Here is a 16,756-nt window from a genome sequence, read left to right as displayed (position 1 = left end):
CTTTTCCTCAGGGAAACCTTCACTTGCAATGACGTTTATCACCCTTTTTTAATTGCAGCCGTATGATTGGTCTCCCTTTCAGAGAGCAGTCTTGAAGAGGGCTGAGAATGTCTGTCTTTGCTGCTCATTGTATCTCTTGTCTTCACCACAGGGCCTACCTGGTAGATTCTTAAGGACATTTGTTGAATGAAGGAATAGTTTCTTCTACGTCAGCACTAGACCAATCTGAATGAAGCGTGCCTTTGTTAGCTGAGATTCTACTTAGGCCCGAGGATGAATTTACTCTCCACTTCCTTCTCCTTAGCCTCTCTCTCTCCCTCCCTGCCATCCCTGCCCCCACTGTGTAAAGCTGACTGAAAAATTGCCTTAATCAGTTATACTGCCATTATTACCACTTAATAGAACTAGAACAAGAAAATGTGGAAGTCAGATAAGTCGGTATTTCTGAAGAAAGGCACTTTATAAATAAAAGGCTTATGTTGTTTTGTGTTTATGGGTCGTATGTAGCCTAATTGGACAAGACAGGTACCCTTGATACTAAGATAGAAACCTCTGTGATAGAGCAATTACCTACAAAGATGAAGTCCATTGCTAAACTACTACAATCTGGCATTGTTGCCACTACGGGAAGATTTCTCATTTGCAAAAGACAAATGTTGATGTATAAAAAATAGTCGGAATGGTGACTGGCTTTACCTCGATGTTCAATAGGATCAATAACATTGGTTTCTGTCAGCATTTTTCTTCTTAAAATACCCATCGTGTAGCAATCTAAATGGGCATTTATGGATTTAATCCATTTTGTTTTACTATTTGTTGGAAGTTCTATGAAATGAACTGCATGGTGTGTGTGTATTGAGGAGTGGTTAATGGGGAGTCACTTAGCTAAGAGTGATTCTAACTGTTGGCCGGGATCCGAATCTCACCATGACTTTATATTTTCTGCTTTTGGAGTGTGCAGAAACTTACCTGACTGAGAGTGTGGGGGATAAAGGTAAACAGGAAGTGAAGCTGTTCTTAGTCAGAAGGTAAAATTCTGCATTAGTTTACATACACATGATATAAATAAGCCCACTATGAAATTTTTTTTAAACAGGAGAAAAATCTAATTTCATTCATATCGGGAGTCCACACAGACACGAAGTTCCCACTGTGAATGTTTTAGAATGAACAGAGTGATGTTTGACCATTTCAGTAAATCTTTAAGTGAAAAAGAAAAATTTAGTGAAACTAGTGAAACTTGAAAAGTTTATTTGTGATATGAGGATAAGAAGTGTAAGTTGTAAGATAGCCATCTGCCTGTGAAAAACATTTTTATATTAGCAAATTTGGGTATTTAGGTAGATCTCCAGAATATACCTGAAGAAGAGTCTACTATATAATCTACTATCTTAATCACCCATTGCTTTAGCAACTGAAAAGGAAAACAAGTAAAGCTAATACTGATTCTTAGTCATAAAGTGAGTTTGACTCCGTGCAATAGTGATGTTTACATCTGTGCTAAGGGAAAATTGAAAGTAACTTCAAGACTTCCACTGTGTTCTCTTCACACACAGATAGGATAAAGCACCATTAATCTTTGCCATCAGATTGTTCCTAATCACCACAGGAATAGCTCGAGACAATAAACTGTATCTTAATAGAGAGGCCTGAGTGCTGAGTTCACAAGAGGATGTCTCCTTTCCCTGCTATAATCAAGGGGTTCCTAGCCAGGGACTAAGCTGGCCTTGGCGTTTTGCAGTGAGTAGCCTGTTCATCTTCAGAAGCTTCAAGGCTCTACCTTCTGAGGTTGCAGTGTGCTCTCTGACCAACTGGGTATGAACGATATACTAGCCCACTGAACAAGCTGAGACCCTTAGATCCTGTTTCCAAGCCTGCCTTGGAATTCAAATCAATCATAACTTCTTGTAAGGTCACTCTGCATGCTTTGTCATTAGTTTTTCTATATTATCAACAAGGGTATTTAAGATGTCACTTTAGTAGAATTGCTATGCCTAATCAATTCAAGTCTGCAAGCAATTATTTGACTAACTACATGTTATAGCCCAACCTAGTTGCTAAAAAATGGTAGCATTAGAGATTGTATTGGGGTGCCTGGGTGGCTCACTTGGTTAAACGTTCACCTTCAGCTCAGATCATGATCTCACGATCTGTGAGTTTGAGCCCTGTGTCAGGCTCTATGATGATAGTTCAGAGCCTGGAGCCTGCTTCAGACTCTGTTTCTCTCTCTCTCTCTCTCTCTCTCTCTCTGCCCCTCCCCCACTCACACTCTGTCACTGTCTCTCTCTCTCAAAAATAAATAAACATTAAAAAAATAAAAAATAGAAAGAAATTGTAGGCACTATAGGGCACCTGGATGGCTCAGTGGTTAGGCATCTGACTCGATTTCGGCTAATCTCATGTTGTGAGATTGAGCCCACTTCTAGCCCTGAGCTGGGTGTGGAGCCTGCTTAAGATTCTCTCTCTCCGTCTCCCTCTCCTTCTGCCCCTCCCCTGCTCTCTCTCCCTCCCTCTCTCTCAAAAAAAAAAAAAAAAAAAAAAAAAAAAAATTGTAGGCACTTGCTGTGTACCAGCCATTTTATTGCATCATCTTAGCCAGTGTAACAATGTATTTAACCAGGAGGGTCTGTACTATTGAGTTTAAATCAAATGACCAGTGTAAATGTAAGTCTTTATCTCCAACAGAAGACTTATAGTGACATAAAAAATACGGGGCGCCTGGGTGGCTCAGTCGGTTAAGTGGCCGACTTCAGCTCAGGTCATGATCTCACGATCCGTGAGTTCGAGCCCCGCGTCGGGCTCTGTGCTGACCGCTCAGAGCCTGGAGCCTGTTTCGGATTCTGTGTCTCCCTCTCTCTCTGACCCTCCCCCGTTCATGCTCTGTCTCTCTCTGTCTCAAACATAAATAAACGTTAAAAAAATTTTTTTAGAAAAAATATGACACAACGGTAGTACTGCTGTAGACAGTAGCAGTCAGATACGAGATGTCATCAGCTAGTACTAGATTTGGTTTCTCTTGTTTTGTGGAGGATTTCTGTGTTTGTGTTTGTGAACAGTGTTGGTCTGTTGGTGTCAGATCTTGTCATGTCTTTGTATGGGTTTCCTATCAGGAGAATTCTGATTTCTTACAGGGGATTGAGAGGAGTTCCCTGTACCTCCCATTTCCTGTGCAGGTTTGGTATTTTTTCATTTTTAAATGATTTTGTGAGGCCGTCTAGGCCTGGAGCTCTCTGTGGCAGGCTTCTAAATTATGAATTCAGTTTCTTTAACAAATATGGGTAGGTTCCATTTCTTCTGCTGTCAGTTTTAGTAATTTATATCTTTTAGGGAATTTGTCCATTTTATGTAAGCTGTTGAATTTCTTGGCATATGATTGTTTATAATATTCCATTATTTTTCATTTGCTATCTGTAGGATTTTTAGGATAATCCTCTTATTTCCTCCACAATTCTGGTAATTTATGTCTTCTTTCCTTTTTTATTGATGAAATTCCTACAAATTTATCTGTTTCACTCATCTTTTCCAAAACCCAGATTTAAAAAAACTTATTTTCTCTATTTTTTTTACCTGTTTACTCTTTGTTTCTGTAATTTATATTCTTAATTATTTCTTTGATTTATTTGGGGCTTAACTTTTTCTTCTTTTACTAGGTTCCTAAGATGGAAGCTTAGATCATGGATTATTGACTTCTCTTGTTTGTTTGTTTGTTTGTTTATTTAGAGAGAATGAATCCCAAGCAGGCTCCACACTGTCAGTGCAGAGCCCCACATGGGGCTTGATCTCATGAACCATGAGATCATGACCTGAGCTGACGTCAAGAGTTAGACACCTAACCGACTGAGCCACCCAGGCACCCCTAACTTCTCATATTTTTAATATAAGAAGTTAATGCTATATTACCTCTAAGGACTGCCTTAGCAGCATCCCACAAATATTGAATTGTGTAGTTTTGTGTGATGATGCTGTAGTTTTTGTATTATTCAGTTAGGTTTTTTTTTTTTTTTTTTTATTCCCCTTAGGATTTCTTCTTTGATCTTTGGGTTATTTAAACACATATTGTTTAATTCCCAATATTTGGGGATTTTCTAGATCTCTTTTTCCAATTTCTAAATAAATTCCATTATGCTCAAAGAGCATACTTTATGAGTTAAGTCCTTTAAAATTTATTGAGATTGGTTTTATGGACAAGCATATGGTTTATCTTGGTAATGTGCACTGTGAGCTTTAAAAGAAAGTGTATTCCACCCTTTGGGGTGAGAGTATTCAATAAATATCCATTAAGTTAATTTGGTTGATGCTGTTGTTTAACATTTCTGTATTTTTCCCAGTTTTCTGGTTACTTGTCGTTACTGAGAGAGAGGTATTGACATCTCTAGCTGTAACTGGGATTTGTCTGTTTCTCCTTTCAGTTCTGAGAGTTTTGACTTCAAATATTTTGAAGTGTGATTTATTGTATCCATATTTAAGGGTAGGTTGTTGGGTTCTCTTTATAAAATAAGCTTTTTCTCATGAAGAAATAATGCTCTTTGTCCTCAGTCATATCCCTTGTTTCAAAGTTGTGGCTGCCATAGAGTTGTGCTATTCAGACATCCTTTCCAAAAAGTAGTATACTTAGCCCATGACTTTAGCTGCCATACTTTTGGGATCTGCCACATATTTCTGCTGTAGCTATGCTCTCCCCAGGACACTCCCCGTTCGTGATGGAGCACAACAGGGTACTAGAGTTGGGCCATTTTTGACCAATGCCAGCTCTTCTACTGAGCTGTATCTGCTGGGGACTGCCCATCAGCCTGGCTGAGACTTTCTCCCACTTGCACTGCAGCCTGAGGCCCTCCCGACCCAAATCTTCTTTCCCCTTCTCTCCTTTCACCGGTGTCAGATCAGCAATCATATCTGAAGATCTTTCCCTGTCGAGTCCTGCTCTTTCTCACCTTTGTCTTTCACAAATGGTTTCCCCAAATAAGTCTCCTGAACCTCCGATTTAGTGTTGACATCTGCTTCCCTGGGACCCAAACTACCACAGAAGTCTGCTTTGTCTGAATTAATATGGCCGCCCAAGCTTCCTTAGGCTTAATATTTGCATGGTAAACTTAGTCCATCATTTTACTCTGTGTGTTTATAATTAGTGTGTTTCTTGTAGGCAGCATATGTGGTTGGGTTTAATCTACTATCTTTAAAAAAAATTTTTTTTAATGTTTATTTATTTTTGAGGGAGAGACACACACACAGTGTGAGCAGGGGAGGGACAGAGAGAGGGAGACACAGAATCCGAAGCAGGCTCCAGGTGATCGGTCAGCACAGAGCCTGATGCGGGGCTCGAACTCACGAATCGCAAGATCATGACCTGAGCCGAAGTCGGACGCTTAACTGACTGAGCCACCCAGGTACCCTGGGTTTAATCTGTTATCTTGCTATATGTTTTCTATTTATCCCATCTGTTCTCTTTCCTGGCCTTTTTTGGGATTATTTGTGTATATTTTTTATATTCCATTTATCTCCATTCTTATAGCTGTTTGTTCATTATTTTTAGTGGTTACTCCAGAGTTTACAGTATTCCACTTTAGCTTTTCACTTTTCACCTTCAAATAATATATCATTCATGTGGTACGTAAGAACTTTATGATTTTATGCTTTCATTTTCTCCTTCCTATCCTTCATATTACTGTCATGCATTTTATTAAGTACATATGTCAAAAACCTTATGATACATTGTTATTATTTTTTGTTTTGAACAATTATATTTTAAAGAAATATAATAAGGAATGCTTTTATTTTACATATACTCACATATTTACAAATTTCCACACTTTTAATTCTTTTGTGCAGTTCCAAGTTTCCATCTGGTATTATTTTCTTTCATGAAAAACTTGCTCTAACATTTCTTATAGTGCAGATCTGCTGGCCATGAATTCTTTGTACTTTTGTTTATCTAAGATAGTATTTATGAAGTCTTCGTTTTTGAACGATTTTTCACTGGATATAGAATTTTAGGATGACCTTTTCATTTTTCTTTCAGCACTTTAAAGATGTCATCCAACTGCTCTTTGCTTGTATTGTTTTAATGAGAAGTTGGCAGTCATTCTTATTGTTGCTCTTCTGTTCATCACGTCTGTTTTTTTCACTCTGCTGCTTTTGATGTTTTCCCTTTATCTTTGTTTTGTATTATCTTTGTTGGGGTTCACTGAATTTTTTGGATTTATGGTTTGTAGTTTTCGTTGAATTTGGAAAAATTGCAGCCATTATTTCTCTATTTCATTTTTATCCTGTGACTCCCCCCCCCCCCCCCGCCCCCGCCATCCTAGGACTCAAGTAACATGTGTGTTAGACCACTTGGGGTCATCCTGCACATCACTGAGGCTCTGTTCATTTTTTGCAGCCCTTTTTCCCCTCTGTGTGTTGAAGTTTGACTATTTTCTGTATTGTCTTCAAATGTGCTGGTCTTTTCTGAAGTTAATCAATGTCCTGATAATTGCATCTAGTATATTATCATTTCAAATCATTTTTCATTTCTGTAAAGTCTCATTTGAAAATTTTCCATTTGTTTCCTCATAGAGTTCCTTTAAATCCTTAAGTATGTTGAGCATATTTATAATTGTCTTGTGTGTCAATTCCTCACCTCTGTCCTTTTGAGTCTGTTTCTATGTCTCATTTTCCTGCTTCTTTGTGTGTATAGTTTTGTTTTGTTTTTTTACTGGATACTAGATCTGTGTTTTGTTTGTCTGCAGTAGCCTTTACTGTATGGTGGATTTAGCCCTACAACTCAACTGATACTTTAAATTTTCATACTACTAAGATACTTCTGGGGTTAGGACCTGAATCCCCAGGTGCTGAACGTAGACTTTCTAGTCTGACTATTAAAAACTCATGTGGGGGTGCCTGAGGGGCTCAGTCGGTTAAGCGTCCGACTTCGGCTCAGGTCATGATCTCACGGTTCGTGGGTTCGAGCCCCGCATCAGGCTCTGTGCTGACAGCTTGGAGCCTGGAGCCTGCTTCGGATTCTGGGTCTCCCTCTCTCTCTGCCCCTCCCCTGCTCACGCTGTCTCTCTCTGTCTCTCAAAAATAAATAAATGTAAAAAAAAAAAATTTAAAAACTCATGTGTCTCCTTGCTCTTTGCAAACTCTGTGAATCCTTTAACTTAAAGATCCTCACTTGGTTTTTGTCCAGCATTGTGAAGTTAACCCTGTTTATATGTGACTTACCTTTTAGCAACAAACTCAGGGAGACCCATGTATGGATTTCTTGAGCCCTTTGTCTGCATAGCTCCTTCCTGTCTTATACTTGTCCTAGAAAATTCCATCTCCCTTAGCCTCTGTGAACTCTGTTCTGTGTCCCCTTAACTCAGACCCCAGTATTCCTGGGTTTCCTGTCACTGCCCTGCCAGTCTGGAATGTACATCCAGGATGGAAGCTGGGGTAACTATAGAGTTCACCTCAGTTGTTCCCTTTCTCTCAGGATCACATCTTGTACTTTCTTCTAACATTTATAAGCAGTTTTTCACATATTTTATCCAGTTTTCTGATTGTATGGCAGGAAGGCTACTGCAGTCCCAGTTAATCCATCATGGTGAGAACCAGAAATTTCAGTTTTTATGAATATTCTGGATGTTTTCTTCTACATAAGGTAGCCTTTGAGAACATTCTGTTGTTGAACAAGAAGCGATTTTTTGCAGAGACTCCAAGGCCATTTACTATGCCCTGGGTTGGCACAGGCTAAGATTGGGCACAGCACTGTGGTTGGGCATTTCAGAAAGAAGGGGGTAAGGCAACTGGGAGATAAAGGGTGACAGTGGGCCCTTTTCTTTCCAGGTACCCTTGCCCCAATCATAAATCAAGGACAACCTGTACATTTAAACTATTCCAAGAGAGGAGTGTCCTGGCTGAAAAATTCTGTATCTCTTATTTATGGATGGAACTTCCTTTCTCTATTGAATGTTCATGGCAATTTAAGTATTTTTTTATATATATAATTTTTTTAATGTTTATTTATTTTTGAGAGAGTGAGAGAGAGACAAGAGTTACAAGCAGGGGAGGGGCAGAGAGAGAGGGAGACACAGAATCCGAGCAGGCTCCAGGCTCCGAGCTGTCAGCACAGAGCCTGACGCGGGGCTCAAACCCACGAGCTGTGAGATCATTACCTGAGCCAAAGTCAGACGCTTAACTGACTGAGCCACCCAGGCACCCAAATTTAAGTATTTCTTTTAATCTTTTTCTTCAGCATCAGTGCTATTTATTTGAGGACTTCTGAAAGCCAGGTGCTCTGTTAGGGATTTGTACTAAATCATTTATTTTTATAAAATGTCTCAGGAGGCAGGCACTAATATGACCTCTGTTTTATCCATGAGTAAAGCAAAGTGTAAAAGGATTAACTTTGCCCAAGCTCACGCAGTGTGCAAGTGGCAAAGCCAGTTGAACCTATGTCCTTCTTCCTTCGTGCCCTGCACTCTTGATATTGAGGTATACGTTCCCCCTTAGTACACACTACCTTTGTACCATAGCTACTTCTATACCTGTCTTACCAGTTCATGAGTTGATTGAGAATAGGAACCCTGTGCTTACACATCTTAGGTCTTCAGTGTTTAGCAGAACCCCTGCCTAGAGCAAGTTGAAAGGGAGAAAAGGAGGGGCAAATATCATCTTTATCTCTCACTTTGGAAAAGAAATAGTCTGATAATTAACTTGCTGTTGAAATACTTCCTTATCAATAAGACTGATCTTTTGATGTAACTTTTTTTACTTACTTTCTTCGTCATTAATCATAGGCGCTAGAGTCAGCTCACAGGAAATCAGCTGTCCTATAAAACAATAGATGGCGAAAAGGAAAAATTCATGATTCTTCTGTTGTGCAGTGTATATGCCTACTTAATGGCAGACTTTGGGATAATGTGTTCCATGATGTTTGCTCCTTTTAGTCATACCTATAAATTATCTTCCCTTAGAAGATTTATTTTATGTTTTATAGCATAAGTGTTTATTAAAATAAGATACATGGTAGTCTCAAATAATAATATTAATAACATAGCAAAACCTTCCAGTCAGTAACTTGAAGTTATCTTTTTATTTGCTAGTCTAATACACAGTGATACCTTGATTAAGTCTGCCAGGAACCAGGGCAGTAAAGCTGTTCTACAGGAAATAGCTGACGGTACATCAGCATCCCCAGGGGAGGGTGTCTGGACTTCCAAGTGGGTCTCCCAAAGGTTCTTCTTACATTAGATGGCTGTTGGATGGCAGTTTCCACAATTTGTTCTCCTCCCCCAGGGTCAAATGTACATGTTCCAGGAGGCATTTAAGCCACATCTGATAACCCTTGTAGTTGAACTTACAAGCTCCCTGTAGACTGGTATTTGTCAGGCTAGAGGCTACATGTAAGGTGAGAAAGTCTTGCTGCTGGAAACTGTCAAAAATCTATTTCAGAACTTCTTTAGAATCTGTAATTACTCAATTAAAAAGGCCTTTACCCCCAGGGAAGTTGTGTGCGAGGTGAAGGAGGGGATGTGTGGCAAACAACGCGTCACAATGTCTGAAACTTTGAGCTCAGAAAAACGGAGTATCGGAACCTGTTAAAGGCAGGAAATTCTGTTTTTATTTGACCACCACGCTCTGTTCTTCAGGGATTCTTTCTCGTTGGCCAAAAGCTATACAACTTTCAGGTTCAGTGATTATGAAATGCTTCCTCATATTGCGGAACCAAAATGACTTCATTCAGAGTGAGAAACTAAATCTTTATTTTCCATTTTTAACACTTGCAAAAAGATCTGTATAAGCTCTTGTTCTGTCTATAAAGTCAAGAGAGCCAAGAGAGAGGGCAGGGAGGAGAGAAAAAGGGTGCGGAGGGTCCTATTTCCCAAGCAACACAAGAGAACTCCTTAGAAGTAAGAGGGAATTATGTTTCACATGATCTTCTAAGATGCAGAATCTTTCCTCTGTTGGTAATTTTATAAGATGGACAAGTATCCACTAGAGTTGCTGTCTTCTTCATGCATGGTCGATTAATGGGCAGCCATCAAAGAACTGATTTTTAGTCTCTCTTAGCCTGAACTGGCCTGAACTGGATTCAGGCAATGATGTGAAGGCTCAAAACTAAATCTCTTGTTTCAGATCCCTGAGACTATCCTGTCTCCCAGCATGTTGTTATGTTATATTAAACATTAGCAGTTGGATTGTAAGACCCACAAGAGACCACACATTTGTATCCTCATTGTCTGGGTAATGCTTTTAAAAAAATCAATGAGTCCTTATCACATCCCACCGCCACCACTGGAGGATGTGAAGGGCACCAGAGGAAAGGAGTTTCCATTTTTAACAGAAACAGGCCTGAGGAAGGATTTTAGGTATATTCTAAATTAAGCTAAACTCTTTGTCAGTGAATTAATTCATACTGATTTTGTACCTCATATCCATGTTGTAAAAAATCTGTACATTAACCATCTTCATATATTTGAACAGGGTGATCTAACAAAACATAGAGTTGTATTTATGTCAACTGTTGTTAAGGGCTCCAACTTGTCTTAAAATTCTATAGCATTGCATTTTTCCTGGGATGTTTTTCTAGAGAAAAAAATTGTGGTTCATTCATTAATTCAGTTAAGTATTCGTTATAGGCTTACTGTGTGTAGAGCATTGTGGTTTATTTTGTCTGAAATTATGCATTTATCTCTTCATTTATTTAAAAACAAGTACTTATTGCAGGTTAATAAATGTTAAGTGCTATTCTTCGTCCTGGGAATCATTATTAAGTATTCATTACCAATGGGGAAGTCAGACAATACACAAGTAAACAAATGTATACATAATATAATTTTGGAGAGAGGAGAGGGGATGTATTAGGTCATTGCATTCAGCTACTAATGTCTGATACTATGTAATAGCAGCTGGGAAATTGGATGCCATGATGCAATGACAGCATGATCTTGACTTTTATATAAGGCAAAATATGGGGTCTTTTACAGTTATGAGGTTCTCAGAGTAGACACATAAAGTGCTTGTTACTAGTCCCATTTATTCAGACAAAAAAAGTGAGGCTTCGAGAAGAGAGATGGGATGAATTTCATATGGAAGGCCCAGGAAGATTGGATGAATTTCCTTACTTAAAGCTAGTAAATTGCAAAGGTTTTCTGAATCAAGCCTTTGCCTTCTGACCCTAAGTTGCATGGTTTTTTTGTCTGCATTACTACTTGATACATGTTGGAATAATTATCTACAAATTCTTTTGTTTCTACATTTCAGGTTTAAAATCTTTCCGGAGTCAAGACTCACCAAATCACACTAGATACAGTGTGTTTGCTTTTGACTTTGGAAGTACTTTTAATAAAGCCTCCTATCTGCTTAGCTGGGAAAAGAAGGAAAGGGGGAGAGACTGTGTCCAAAAATTGCCCTCACACACTCCACGGGTTTTCATAAATCTCAGGCTTCTTGAGGCTGATTACACTTTGCAGTCTTCCTTAGGAAATGGGTGAAAATTGGAGCTGGGACACAAACAGGAAGGCTGGGAGGCAGATCTGTCCTGCAGGCACTATTTCTTTAAATAGTTACTGTGCAGTGGGAATTAGTTTACCACTTAGACAAGAAACTCCAATACCCTTTTGTTTCTTGGCGGCTGAACTGGAGGCAGCTAGTGCTGTCCTGTCCCGGAGGGGGAGGCAGTGCTCAGAGGGTGTGTGGTGGTCGATGTGGGTTGGAGGATGGCCTCCCCACCTCTGGGCCATGAGGACACACGGTCGTACAGATGTTCTATGCTTCTCCCTTAAGAATATCATCCGTGAGACTTTCAGCCTTCTAAAAGGTAAGGTACAGAGCACTTCCTAGATCAGTAACTTGGGCTTCAGGCTTCTTTCCGCAGACTGATTCTTTTAAGAAGGGAGAGAAGAGGGTAGGTAAATGGTTGCTGTAGCTTTTTTAAAATCCATTTTAAGTGAATGTATAAGTGGGGCTTATGGTTTTATTAGTGGGTTATAGGTACATAATGTTAAGCAATTGTAAACTGGTTTTTTATCCTTTCAAAGAAGATTTTTGTTACAGTGTGGATGTAAGTTTCTAAAGCTCAACTGTAGAAGGAGAGCAGATAAGCACTGTTACTAATTTGGGAAGACTAGTTAAAATGGAATCGTAATAGATGCATAAAAATTAATGTCTTAGAGATCTTTTGATTCTCCTGCTTTTGAGCAGAAGCCTTTAAACTCCAATCCAGTCTTTCCTGATAATCATCTACTTTTGGAAACATCTCCTGAGGTAGCCTCCATTACCCAAGCAAGTGCTTCCACTCTTTAGTGGAATTCATGTATTTCTTTGGTCAGGCTGCTGAGTCTCTCCTCTTGTTTTCCACATTGGGAGAAGGCGCGCCAAGCAGAAGCAGCTGTGTTTGTGGCCCTGGTCCTAGAGAAGCCAGGTGGGTGGAGTGCCCATTATGTACGTGCCCTACATAAAAGTACTGTGCCTGCGACTTCTGTGTGCCACATTTGTCCATTTCTTCTCATCTTTTCCCGGCCTCCGCATACTCCTCCCTCATGCACCTTCTTGGAGAAATCAGTACCTGTGTTAGAGCGTACCCTCAAAGCCATCCATTAGTCTGATTCACGGCAAGCAGAAGGTCTATTTCAAGAAACACAAATGCATGCTCTTCCCAGAAAGGATTCCACAGTGTCTATTAACCTACTTTCATGTTTAATTTTTAGAGCATTATTATCCACAGAGCCCCTTTGGCAGTGACTCCTTATTCGTTAGTTCTTTCTTTCTTTCTTTCTTTCTCCCTTGTTTTTGTCCTTTGCGTTGTCTTTCAGAGGAAGGGGAGGTATTAGGAAGGGTGGTTTTGTTGTTTATTTGAATTTCATTTCCTTCAAATTAGAATCATTTGCTTCAGACTGTTCTAGGTTCTTTTTAGTTAAGTAGCATCATCTTTTGTTTTGCCACTGTGTTTATAGTTTCTTTATTGTTTTAAAATTGTTTTACTAGTGTATTTTGTAATCAGAGGTAAATTCTACTTTAGGCCTATTGAACTGTCTTTTTAGATTGGAGTGTGGTAAGAAAGTTCATTTAGATGAAATACTGCTTTTCTTGTATAGAAAGTGTGTGAGGGATAAGAGCTTTTTTTTTCCTTTTAGTTTTACCTTTAGATTTCAGAGTGTGGTAAGCAAAACCAAGGTCCCTCATAGGGGATATGTTTTCCAGCCTAATGTCCAGGATGTGGTGGTAGCTTGATGTGCTCATTTGTTTGTGAAAATAATTGTATACTTCCATGCTTTGATGATTATTACTAAATAAGGGAGTCTTTCTTTTACTTTAAGTCTTGTAAGTAGTAAGGGATTTGTGTTATATCTGGAAATTGTTGTTAAATTTGACATTCTATAATTTTGTTTTGATAGCCCCTAGAGTTCTGCATGTAGTAACTGCCCCCTGACCCACCCCCGTGGTACATGTCCTATCTGTTATGAATTTTGTAAGGCCCTTGTTAAACTATAAACTAAGGGACCAATTGAATAGTAACCATTCCAATCAACGGCAAGTTTAACAAGATAAGGCTTGTATTTAACTTTGAAAATATAAAAAAGGACTTTATTTTTATGATCCTAAAGCTGAAGAAAGAAGAATCAGATGGAAAACAGAACAATGTTTAGCTTACCTAAGCAAGCAGAATCTTTAAACATAAGGAGCTCTGAAGAAAATGGGCATAATAATGTGAGGCTTTTTAGCCAAGGTTCCGGCAGAAATTGTAGAAAAGTAAAACCACTTACGAGATGAGCTACGAGGAAATCAGTACCCCTCTGCATTAAGTAGAATGACAAAGTGAAGTAACAGATTTACTGGAAGGCCTCCTACTGACCTGAGTTGAGCCCAGTGCAGGAATGTGTTTCAAAGCCCGTTTAAAACCCCAGAGGTGGTATTTTGAATCCATCTTGCTGACGTAAACGCAGACCCTGCCTGAAAATTTTCCAAAAGTAGAGTGTGAAGGCAACTCAGTCAAGATGTGCAATATCATTATAGTAAAGACATGGGGAAGCGATTCACCACCGTCTTGGGAGACAGAGTGTAACAGCCCTTCAGCTATTCTGAAGGTGTAGTGTGACCTCGTGATAAGACCATTCACTGAAAGAAGATTGCACCGCGAACAATCAACACCCCCAAGTGCTTATCTAAACAGAAGGAAGGTGGGGGGGGATTGAGAAAAACGGAATGGTTTCTTAGTGATAGCGAAGGCTGTAGATTATTTCAGGGGACGACAACTATTGAGAGCAGTGTTTGGACAACGTCAGTGCAGATGAGATGGCCATTCATTGCCAGGGGACTTTAGTGATGAATAAATGATAGGTTTACAAAGCTCAGGGACCAAGCAAACTCTGCCCCCTGTAAGTGAGCAGAGTAAACAGGTCTTGTCTCTGTTAGCTAGAAAGATTAGTGTACTTAATACTCTGTATGTTATTTAATTAAATGAACACGAAGATGTAAACTTTTAAAATGTCTCATGTGAATATACATAGTAGTAAAATTGGGGCCTTATATCAAGGGACATTTCCTACCCAGATGCACGTCACTCTGGTGGAGACTTCGCAAGAATCCAACCAGGTGCTTTACAAAAATCACTATTTTGGCCACGAAAGGTCCATTATTCTGTTTAAAACGATAGAAAAGACATAATATTTCAGTTATTTGTGTACTAAAGCAGTACATAACTGTCTGAAACTTCTGGACTAAGTTCTTCCTGTTCCATGACTTACAGAGCTCATCCCAAATAATGCCTCCATGAACTTCAGAAGGAGAGCTGGAGATGTGGAGGCAGTAAGCCCACGGCAGCCCAAGCCTGCTGCGTGCTGGTGTAGGGCGTCCACGGGAACTACGTGACTGCTCAACACTGAGTGCTTCGTAGCAGTAGAATTAAAATGGATGCTCACAGACCGTTCACCTACTTGAAAAGATTCTTTTTAAATAATAGCATATTATATAGTAATTGTCTTACATTCTTTGCCAACCTCGAATTATACAGTAGGTACGAATCTTCTCGTATGTTTTAATTATAAAGCATGACAAGGTTTATCACTTTATCCATCCCTGGCTTCAGCTGCTCTCCCTCCCCCACTGTCTTATCCCTAAACAAAACACCCCGAAGCTTAGTCTCTTTTCAAATTAGGGAAGTCTGTGGATATCCCTCACCACTGAGAGGTTGCAATCCCTGCAAAACTGCTTTCTAATGTATAAAATAGAAGAAATCAGAAGCCAATATTAGATAAGCCCATTTTGAGCTTTTTCAAGAAGTGTCATTTCCAAAGTCTCAGAAATGTCCGAGCTATCAAAACATTCGCCACTAGCGACCTGTAGGTTTTGGTGGTAATGGTAGGAGTAGAATCATAGAGTGGTTGCAGGCATTTTATGAATACTGTTTCCTTTATATTCACAAAAAACTTCACGCAGAAATGGGTATTCACAGTTGACAGGTAAGGGGACTGAGGCAAAATGAGGCCAAGTGTCTTGCCCACATTTCATACAGCTGATGAGTGTCAGGGCAAGAACGTGAACCAAAATCTGTTTGAGTCTGAAGCCTGGGCATTTTCTCCCGCACGATGCTGAGTGTGACAAAATTTGTTACTGTGTTTTCCACTCAGGAGATAATAGGAAAACTCTTTGAGGTGTTGGTGGAAGTCACTGCAGGACTAGAACAATCCAGGGAGGCCATTTCTCCTATTAAAGGGGCCCCCATATTCTCTGTTCTCTGACCATTCTGGTTTGTGTGTGTGTGTGTGTGTGTGTTTTAATTTTAGAGAGAGACTGTGTGGGAGTGGGAGAGAGGGGCAGAGGGAAAAAGAAGAGGGGAGAGAGAGAGCAAGCTAGCTCCATGCTCAACATGGAGCCTGATGCGGGGCTTGCTCTCAAGACTGTGGGATCACGACCTGAGCTGAAATCAAGAGTTGGATGCCTAACTGACTGAGCCACCCAGGCGCTCTTGTTCTTTGACCATATTTACTTCCTCTTCTGACCTGTTCTCTTGAGGGAGAAGGTAGTATCTATTCTTCTTCCATGGTGTTATATATATACATTTTGGTGCTTCTGTGCACACGCATGCATGCACGTGTGTGTGGAGGGGATACTGTTGGAAGAAAAGAAGGGAAAGGATCACATTACCCTCTATGAACTGTACACATTTGAGAAGGAATGTGTTACAGAGAATTATTGTATGTTCTTAAGCCCTAAGTGGACTCACTGAGCATTTTCAGTAACCTGTTTACAATTCAGTTTACTGCAGATTTGGTTTTTTGGCAGTTACTTGACCACTTTGGATTGTAAACAAATTCATCTGTCAAAGTCCAGCTCACATTCCACACCTTCTTTCTCCCTTCTTCCCATCTTACCACTCCCCTCTCTCTGACCTCTTCTCCAAATTCCCGAAGAGTAGGTTCGCCGTTTCTGTGTTTTAGTATTTATATACTCCCATGTTCAGCAAGGTGAGCTTTCTTTTTTTTTTTTTTTTATTTCTTTTAACATTTGTTTAGTTTTGAGAGACAGAGACAGAGAGCGCATGAGCGAGGAAGGGATAGAGAGAGAGGGAGACACAGAATCTGAAGCAGCCTCCAGGCTCTGAGCTGTCAGCACAGAGCCCAACGTGGAGCTCAAACTCATGAGCCGTGAGATCACGATCTGAACTGAAGTTGGATGCTTAACTGACTGAGCCACCCAGACACCCCAAGGTGAACTTCCTTTTGAAAAGCATTATCTTGTCTTTGGCTAGCCTGTAGATGCCCATTGGACACTGATTGTTTCCTTTATGTAACTC

The 16,756-nt window shown here is 39.8% G+C and overlaps 1 protein-coding gene across 7 annotated transcripts in view; it reads left to right on the top strand.

Moving 5' to 3' along the window:
* Positions 1-16,756, top strand: part of ARHGAP28 (Rho GTPase activating protein 28) — a 189,288-nt gene that overhangs the window by 37,544 nt on the left and 134,988 nt on the right. Inside the window, exon 1 of one of the 7 annotated variants that reach the window (XM_078435413.2) lies at positions 11,629-11,782. The exons of the other annotated variants lie outside the window; for them this stretch is intronic. The gene's annotated coding sequence lies outside the window, so the exon portion shown is untranslated. Of the gene's footprint in view, positions 1-11,628; positions 11,783-16,756 lie in introns of those variants that run through there. 7 annotated transcript variants of the gene reach the window in all.

The sequence above is a fragment of the Panthera onca genome, chromosome D3 (assembly GCF_046562875.1).
Source record: "Panthera onca isolate mPanOnc1 chromosome D3, mPanOnc1 haplotype 2, whole genome shotgun sequence".
Classification (NCBI taxonomy): domain Eukaryota; kingdom Metazoa; phylum Chordata; class Mammalia; order Carnivora; family Felidae; genus Panthera; species Panthera onca.
The sequence above is the reverse complement of the archived record's forward strand: the minus strand, read 5'-3'. Positions and strand labels throughout refer to the sequence as shown.